Source organism: Artemia sp. Qi Xiang Cuo, chromosome 14, assembly GCF_049724085.1.
Source record: "Artemia sp. Qi Xiang Cuo chromosome 14, ASM4972408v1, whole genome shotgun sequence".
Taxonomy (NCBI): domain Eukaryota; kingdom Metazoa; phylum Arthropoda; class Branchiopoda; order Anostraca; family Artemiidae; genus Artemia; species Artemia sp. Qi Xiang Cuo.
In genome coordinates, this window is record NC_142807.1 from 4,750,191 (window position 1) to 4,760,559 (window position 10,369).

Consider the following 10,369-nt stretch of genomic DNA (forward strand, 5'->3'; position numbering starts at 1 on the left):
ATTACTAGAACTATGAAAAGTTTAAGTATGGTTCTCAGAGATTCCTAAATCCACATAAGGATAACAATTTTTAACTAGATTATAAAATTACCAAAAATTACCGAAACTATGAAAAGTTTTAACCAAAACTATGAAAAGTTTAAGAGACTATGAAAATTAATTACCACAATTATGAAAAGTTTAAGTATGGTTCTCAGAGATTCATAAATCCACATAAGGACAGCAATTTTTACTAGATTATAAAATTACCAAAAATTACCGAAACTATGAAGTTTTGACCAAAAGTATGAAAAGTTTAAGTAACCATGAAAACTATGAAAAGTATTACCAAAATTATGAAAAGTTTAAGTATGGTTCTCAGAGATTCCAAAATCTACATAAGGACAGCGATTTTTTACTAGATTATAAAATTACCAAAAATTACCGAGCTTCCATGCACATGCAGCGATTTTTGGTCCACAGCAAAGTAGAAATGTCTTTAATTCTTACTGTATTCAAGCTACGATTCACTTACAAAAGGAACAAGGAGTCCCACGGGATCAGTATGCCAAGGCCACGCTTTGCAGATGAAGGATGACAGATTGCCAAAGATCGGCCAATCTAGGGCCAAAGGAAAAGTAGGTCATCCCCAAATGCAGCGGGAGGTGGTTGCATGGAAGAACTTAAGGGAAAATTGGAACTTCTTGGGAGGATGTAAAGAGGGGGTTTTCAATAGTTTGGGAGGGAGGAAAAGCGTACGTAGCTGTGTTGGCCTCAGGCTGCAGTGAGCTTATTAGCAGTAGTAGCAATTGACAATGGATCGCTGCAGCGCACTCGATTGCTAAACGCTTTCCAAAATAGCCGATTTTTTGGGGAAAGTGAAACCAAAAATTATAACAGACTATTTGTCAGGTTACATGAAATATACTGTAGCGGACAAAAATGCAAGGGAGATTTTTTGGATGAAGGCAAACTCTTCAGGACAGCAAGAAAGAAAAAAGCGAAATACATGGCAATTTTAGCAGCCAATGGTGAAAATTTTAAAATTGTGAGATTTCAGAGGTCCCTCAGGAGGTTCTTCCTATGTATCAATGGTTTGCTAGAATATTCTGGATTGCTACATACTCTCCAAAGCAGATAATTTTGGCGGAGGTGAAACATAAAAAAATATCAGGCTGCATGAGAAATGATCTAGTCGGCAAAAATGCAAAAGATCTTTTCTTGGAGGAGGGTAAACTCGTCAGAACAACCAGAGAAAAAAATGAAATACATGGCAATTTAAAAAGTCAATAGTGAAAATAGTAAAATTCTGAGATTTCAGAGGGTACTCTGGAGGATCTTTGTATACATATACGCTCGTATATATATATATATGAAACGTTAATACTTGGAAACATTTCGCTAGATTTAAGATGCTTTTGCTTGTGAATTTACAACGGCTTTCATTTATTAATGACGGCTTTGCATGGATTTGGACATTTCAATTTGGTTGACGGTTCGGTTATACTATTGTGTACTAAGTAGTTGGATAGATGAGTAAGGTTGAGACCTCGTTCAAGTGCATATTTATTTCAATTGCTGGATTAGGATGATAGTCCGTTTCTTCTTCTCTCTCTCTCTCTCCTTATTTTTTTCTTTTTTTTAGCCAAGTAATTGCCTCTAAAACATTATATATATATATATATATATATATATATATATATATATATATATATATATATATATATATATATATATATATATATATATATATATATATATATATATATGTGTGTGTGTGTATAAATATAATATATACACGAGCATATATACATGTATATGCTCGCGGGCATTAGCATGTCAGTACCTAGACACGCATATCTTATGTTTCGGTTACGTTTTGTTTTCCATACTCTTTTGCGTTTTGAGCATTGCACTTTTCCATGTGTTTTTACTCGTTACCTCGCGAAACTGTTTGGCATCCTTAGCAAGCACGATCACAAGAATTTCCACTAAGAAAAACGAAACATAAAATGAGAATACAAATCAGCTTTCATTATAAATGAAAAACCTCAGCCCTGCGAGGCATGAATATGCGTGTAGTTTAACCGGTACATTGACTTACCAGGGTCAGTCACCTATTACTACGAACGGTACATGCCTTACCAGACGGGTTTCTAAGGTGTAACTTGATTAGTAATTGGATTCAGATATAAGGAGTAATTTTCATTGTAGTTCATATTAGTAAGAGAATTGAATTCAGAGAGAGAATAGTTTATTTGAGAGGATATTAGTGGAGAAAAAATGAGTGGTACATTTACATTATTGGAGATTAATGATGGAACCGACAGCAGTAGCAGCAACGATATACGAGTACCCAATGTAGCTGTGCAAATAACCGCTGGCTGTAGACTATGCCTTGAATGGGACAGTATGTATGCTAGATAAGTGATATCATTAAGCAATTTTAAGCAGGAGGAGCAGCTATGTTTTGCTGGAAAAGTGAATATTATCCATATAAATAAACTTTGGTCAGCATTAGATGTCCTATCGAAATATATTAATGAGAACAAAATACATCAGTGAATATTATTATTGTAATTATATTCAATAAAAATGTTTCTAAATCAATCGTATTTTTTTCTTTCTATAGTAGACTAGCGTACATTCTCTAGAGTACAAAAAGAAATTTTGATTAGTCTGAAGTTGGTTGTGAGAGAGTTAGGACTCCAAGAAATGGATATACTCAAGAAAGAGCGAATCATGGGGAATCTAGTTCTAACGGAAAAACGTTTGATTCTAGATGATGGTTTTCTAGAGTTGTCTATTCAAAGGAAGATATTTTCTCGGGGAATGCTTGTCGATATAATGAAAACTGATTCTCCATCATTAGACTATTGTATGAAGCTTCTACGTCGTGGTCGAAATGCATTTACACAATTTATTGATTTATTGATCACGACACGGCAAGATGATGTTGTGGATATGCTTTTAAACATTAGTTTTGAAATTTAGGACTTTTTTCATGAGAAAGATGGTGCTCAAGGATGATTTACTCCTCTCTCTCTCTCTCTATCTCAGACAATTTTTGTTGTTGCTAGCTCAGTTTCATTGTGGTAGTGAGAGTTTCAACACATGCAAAAATGTTCCATACATGTAAATTATGTATGTACACACTGGGTAGCTGGTTATCATCACGTGAGAATTGCAGAATGTTTGATGAGTATGATGAAAAGTGTAGATTATGCAACCCGTGCAAATTGCATAGAGGATATGCTGTACAAATTAAAGGTTGTAATTCCTGTCTTGAAGAGGTGTGTGACTCTCATCCTAGAGGCCACCTATGCTCCAATTGTCATTATGATAATTGTAATCAGTGGGAGAATACATATCCCGGTATGATTGGAAAGAATTCTAACCGTGATTTTAGTTTATTGCTGCGAGATTGGTATCGTCGTGGTTTTAGATTGTTCTGGGAGGAGGAACCGGGTCAACGATTCATCTGTTGGAACAACAAAAGAATATGGTTTCTACGTCATAGTTGTGAGGACAATGGGTGTTATGATTATAAGCCCACTGATTTTTATTTGGCTGTGACGGAATGTTATTCGACACTTGAGGACACTATTTGTGACATTACTTCAAACAAGCAAATTGAAACATGTGAATTCTATAGAATGAATGAGAATAGTATCATTGACTATACAAAGAGATATGACAAGAGTGAAGTCACATTCTACTGTAGAAAATGTGACCCTGACATTGCAACATATCAGAAGCAGTGCACTGTGAATTCAGATAATCTATTTGCACTAGTTGTCGTCAACAAATACCTAGTAGGGGATGAAATCTAAAGAGTAGAAAAGTCGTTTTATCATCTATATAATTTTTTTTTATTAATAAACAATTTCACATACATCTTTAGAACATTTTATTCTTAGGACACTAAAATTAATATTAAATAAAATTGTAAGTATATTATTCACTAGAAAATCGTTTAATTGAGATCAGTTAACGTAGATGTCGAGAAACTGCTATTAGGTGTAGCCACGACATCTGAACATGAAAGAAATTAGTGAATGAAAGCCAAATGTCTTATTCGTCAAATCCTTTACTTTTCTTTGATTTTGAATAATGGTTTTCCTCCTGCTTTCAATAAAGTTGCTGATGTATGGAGCGTAGAAATTATACGATAGGCCAAGAGGAACAAAAAAATCAATATTCTTCGCTGTTTGAAAGAAGCATAGCCAATGACCGGTCTTCAAAGTCGATGGACTGCTATTAACAATGTTTAGGGTATTGTTAACACTTGGAATTTTTTCAATGAAGTCCGAAGGTATGCTATAGGACTTGTACTGGGACATGTATGGATCCATACTAAATACGTTGATTATTTGATTTGTGTTCATGGTGCTAGGTCTAGTAGAACACTGCCGTCGGGCGTGATTTCCCAATAGGTTTCAAATTGACTCAGTGATATTAGTGTGATATTGTCAGTCAGGGCATTGGCAGATGTACACTCTAAACTTAAATTCCCTGATAGTACTTGGCACATATCCTGAGTCCCTGACAAGTCCAAAATAAGAACCCGATTATTTTTTACGAACACTTAATTGGCTATTTCAAATAATTGTGAGTCGTGAAGTAGAGATTTCAGGGTCAAATTTTACAGAGTTCTATATGATTTTTTGTCTAATGATAAAGTGTACAGTGGAATACCATTCACTTTGCAAACAAGGTTAAATAGACCAAAAAAAATTTAAACGTGTGGGGATTCAGTCTAGGATCTAACGGCACTTCCACTCTTCACAAAGGCCAAAGCCAATTTTGATGGGATTTCTCCATTGATAAATGATGCATCGCTATAGTTACGAGAGCCGGTGGCAATGTGACGTTGATTGGTGATCGTATGGGGAACAAGAAGTTTAATGTTGCTACCATTGGCTCGTAGATTTTCAACTGCCAATGCAACAGAGCTCACAACTTGTTGTTTTCAGACTTGGAGACTTGCTTATATGATAATGATATTTGCATCGGGAGCTGCAGGAAGTGTTTTTCTCAAAATGAAATTCGTTGGGGCCATCTGTAGCTTTATGTCAATCTTGACATTGGGGGGTAGCCATTGGGATATATTGAATATCTCATGATTTATTTTTCCAACTAAATGATACTCCTGGGTCACTGCAGTAGTCAACTCACCGTCAGTATCAACACCTGACCGATATTAATAGCCTAATGATTGTCCTCTCAACTCCTTGTAAGCATTTGGTGTCATCATCGTAAATTTTATATAGCTTGCATAATTTGATAAATTACTGCTAGTGCTCACCAATGTTCCATTAATAAATACATTAATTTGTTTGAATAGATTGTGTAGAATACAGTTTTCATAGGAGAGACTATCGCCGGCATTTGGAGTTGTATTATTTGACTTTTTCTTCACCACAATATTTAAATCAATAAATGTCGACGAAAAATCAATGAAATAGTCTTCATTGGAAAATATTTGAAAGTGTATATTGTCCGAGAGGGGTTGTTGGGGGTGAAATTGTTCATAGTAGCCATACTTGACACTGACATCAACATTTTCAGCATTGAATAGACTCAATCAGGAATTAACTGATGGATATGATTCCTTGTGGGGGAGATAAATCATCCTAAGAGGATACAACCGCTTATGTTCTGATAATCTTTTTCTTTTTCTTCTTCTTCTGTTGATTAGGCGTCAGTGGTCTACTCATCAATAACCTTGTTGATGTCCTTTGCTTCCCTCCTGGGCGGGGACTGATGAGTGAATGACACGGACAAATTCTTTTCAGCCACTTCCCATTTTTTCGAGATTTTAGTTCTTCAACAACAACCCTTGCTGAAGATATATTATTGTCTTTAACACTTTTTATTAAACTTTTGTCGAACCCCCAGTCCTGTAGTGTTGAGGATTCAAAATTGGATTCAGCAGGAAAAAGATATTTTTTTTAAAGCGGCAGTGTAGAAAAAAATAGTATACTAAACCAGCTACAAACACCATACCCATTCCGTTTAGTACACCTCTTGTAGTAGTCCAATCCATTGCCTATTTGACGTGGACTCAAAGCACCAACATAGCAATCGATATCAATCAGTCTTTATTGAGAGTTCATACTGTGAACACCTCTGTTAGATGTAGTCTGGATATAGTCTCATTATTCAGTAAGACTCAATTGTGATTCCCCATTTACTTTTCATAATCAACCTTGAATTTGAACTTGGATTATTTAGCTATTTTATAGTGTGGATTATTCCCAACCAAATTCTCATGAGACTTTTTTATAACCAGTCTATCTGTGATTAATTCAGTGACTTTCACCTAATAAAGGAAATCTCATTAATTCAGTGACCTTGAAAACAATTTTTCGGACTACAAAGCTGTGACGTCACTGCCTGCTTGATTGGATTGAGTTTATATTGGCGTCGGTTTTTGGCATTGTAACTAGTTTAGACTTGAAGTTATTTACTACTTAAATGGATGAATATGGAGTAAATTGAATATATTAATGATTATGATAGACCTTGTACATTCTGCGCTGCCAGACTTGGTGCAGTCAAATGTTCATGAAGGAGTGGACAATGAAATTATTGCCAAACAGGAGGGTGACTTTTTTTATGAAAAGTCTATTATGATAGCTAAAACTGACCTATGGTCTCGAGTGTTCGTGGGCAAACGAGTGCCTCGACGGTAAGGTGATCTAGCTAATTACTGTCACATAAAGGATATAATTGAGACCTTTCAGAAATGCGAGTCTGATGATTTTATTTTGCCTACTTACGAGATTATTTTGCCTACCGAGGTTCCTGTCATTCCAGCCGTCGCACATTCAAGCATCGCGTCAAGGCTTCCAAACATTGACTCCGAACTCAAGCAAATCCATGAGAACGTTGTGTCTTATGATCTAAATTTCCCTCCTCTTAGTGACCACAGGCCCCAGCCAATCGCTGATAATCAGGCCCTTATTGTCATTTCAAAAGTTCCATCTCACCTTAATAATCCAGCAAAACGCCGTGAAGTGATTGACCTTATACCTGGTCATGAATGTATTCATAGCATAAAGCCCTCTGGCGATAAATTGGTGGTGCGGATTGATCAGACTGCTGCTAAGGACTTTTGCGATTCTGTTCCCTCTATTATGAGTAACTGTGACGTCAAAGTAAATGAAACAAAATATATAGGTATTGTGAAAGGTTTATCAAATGCCTTTGACGTGAGCATGCTAATTGGCTGTGGCAATATTAAGGAAGCAAAACGAATTAGCAATTCTTTTGCTGCTAAAGTGTTTTTTGAAAATGCAATTGCTCTTGTTAATGCACTGAAGCTTGGCGTGAAAGTTGGCTATGAGATTTTCCGTGTTCATGAGTTCCAGCGTCCACCAAGGTGCTGCTATAATTGCCAATCGCCTAATCATCTGAAGTCGTCTTGTAATAACCCTAAACGTTGCTCCCGCTGTGCAGAAGAGCATGAATCGTTGTGCGATTCCCTGTGCCAGACTACCCCTAAATATGCTAATTGTCATGGCAATCATGTTTCATTTTCTCTAAAAGGCCCAATCCTTCTTAATGCTGTAGCTAAACGTTCTAGTCAGCTATGAAAATGACTATTAAAATCAAATTTTCTATATGCTCATTCAACATTAACGGAACGAAGGATAAGGATGATTCTTTGAACCAGAAATTATCTAATTTCGACATTTTGTTTCTACAAGAACATCTTTTGCCTTTGGTGAGTTTGAACTCCCTTCGAAGGAGTAAAGAACGCTTGGTTTTCGCTAGAAGTGCCCGAAAAACTTCTGGGAGACCTTCAGACGGGCTGGCCTGCCTATTAAAACATAAACTACTCCCGCTATCCCCTGTGTGTTATCGTGAATGTGGTTATTTCATTGCACTCTGTCTTGGTAACCTAGTTCTTATTAATCTATACCTCCCTTGCGACCAAAGATCATTTTCCTCTCTAACAAAGTATACTAAAGCATGTGCATCGCTAAAGACCCTTCTTATTAGTGTTGAGAGTAATGGACTTGATTGGATCCTTTTAGGCGATATGAACTGTGATATAAACTCTACCTCAACACAAACTGATTTATTTTTGGATTCGCTACCCAATGGCTATTGGTTTTTGGATAAAGATGCATCCCATTCATACATACATAATAGCGGTTCATTGTCTGATATTGATCACTGTGTTGTTTCTTCTGGTGTTTCTATTAGTGATATTTACATTGACCAGGATGAACGTGATTATGACCATCTGCCTCTTTCAGCCACTGTCACCATCAATACGACTCGGGCTGAACAGAACTTATGTACTAATTACAAAAAGTGGATAACCAAAAGAGACTGGAATAAAGCGGACTGGGCTCTATATCTATCTACCCTTGCTCTTCTTCTGTCTACAATTAAAGTTCCATTTAATTTACTCTGTACCAGTGTTATATCCCCACAAGCTCGAGTTCAGCTGAATATATATTACAGCCAGATTATTTCCTGTCTGAAAAAAGCTAAAGAAGTGGCTGTCCCGCTTTGTCGTTTTAAGCTTAAGACTAGAGGCTCAATATGGAAATCTGACCCTGATTTAAAAATTGTGAAAAATCGTGCAAAATTGTGGCTTAGAATTCGGGTAGCGTGCGGCCGCCCTTTAAGGGGTCACCTTTTTAACATTAAACAGAAAACGAAGTTGGAGTTTAAACGTTATCTTCGTAAAGTAAGGTACAATGGTGTAGAATTTTCGAAGACCTCTAGTCAGTGGAAACAAGTGATTAATGTTACGAAATTTGATTCACCTCCTAATGCCGATCGGATCCCTAATGCCTCTTGGATTAATCATTATAATAAGATTTTTAATGTTATGAATTATGCGGTTCACTCTCAATTTGGTAACCTCTGTTCTTATGTATTACCTGCGAAAATTTACCAAGGCCATATGCCTCCCGTTTCTGCTGACCGTGTGATTCGTTGTTTTAAGAATTTAAAATCTAAATCATGTGATATTGATGGTATTAGTGTTTTTCACCTTCATATAGACTCTAAAGAATTGATTTATCATTTGCAGTTATTATTTCAAATTTGTCTATGTACGTCTCTGGTCCCTGATTCTTTTTTGTGCGGAACTGTCACTTCAATTCTTAAACGTGGGAAAGATCTGACTAATTGCGCATCATATAGACCTATTACGGTAGCCTGTTTGTTGAGCAAAGTTTTTGAATATGTCCTGCTTCCTGAAATTCTTCGAAATGTTGATTATGTGTCCAATCAATTTGGGTTCAAACCAAATATTGGATGCCAACATGCGCATCGAATTCTTACTTTTTTTTAATTCAAGCACAAAAAGATGGATCTGAAGTTCATTTATGTGCGTTAGATATTTCAAATGCTTTTGATTCGGTTTGTCACAGCCAACTATGGTATTCTCTTACCCAGCTAGGAGTGAATTCATCTGTTATATGTGTCCTTCGTTTTTGGTATGCAAATTCATATGTTCGACTTCGGTCAGGAGAGATCTTTTTTGGTAATATTCCAATTCGGTCTAGACTTAGGCAGGGAGGGGTTCTGTCACCATACCTTTTTAATGCTTGTTTATACCCTGTGCTTTCTCGTATCTTTCCGTCGTGTCTTACGGGTCTAACTAATTTATCTTATATTGCTTATGCAGATGATTTATCACTTATTAGCCGTTCAAAATTCACCCTAGCTAAGTCTACCCAGTTTGTTTCTAAGCGTTTGCAAAAAATTGGCCTCGTGCTTAATGCTGAAAAATGTGAATATTTAGTTTTCAATGCTAAAAACCCAAGTAGTGATTTGAGTTGTAGTTCTTTTTCAGTTAAGCTGCCTCCTGCGTTGCGTTGGCTCGGGATTAGTATCTGCTCTTCTATTTCAGCTATCCGTGCTAGTGCACTTGCAGATATTAAGAATAAGCTTAAAGCAGGTTATGCTAAAATTGTTCCAAATCGTGACCGACATTCTCGTAAGGCATTGGCTAAACTCTATTCTACGTATTGTGACCATTCCATTCTTTTTCTATCAGGTTTGCGCCCATTTTTTAATAATAATGATATGCAGGATATTAGAGTTTTGTATTTCCGCTATTGTAAATATCTTTTGTATTTGCCTCGTTGGTATAGAAACCGTAAGATTATTCGAATGTTTAATGCAACTGATATATTGACGTCATATAATAAGTTGGACTCCAAGTTAAAAGATGAGGCCTGCAAGCGATTGGGTCCTTTTCATCCTCTTGTGCGATTGTTTTGATTTGTATTGTAGTTTTATATTGATATTGTTTTGCATGTGTTTTGTTTTTGTATGTCTTTACTTTTTATTTTCTTTTGTTACTCCACTTTTTTATAATTGTTAGTGGGTCAAAAATAAATTATTATTATTATTA

General features: G+C 36.1%; 1 protein-coding gene across 1 annotated transcript in view; it reads right to left on the reverse strand.

The window, feature by feature from the left end:
- LOC148944060 (epithelial splicing regulatory protein 1-like) overlaps positions 1–10,369 on the reverse strand; it is a 268,151-nt gene that overhangs the window by 47,915 nt on the left and 209,867 nt on the right. The gene's annotated exons all lie outside the window — the stretch shown is intronic.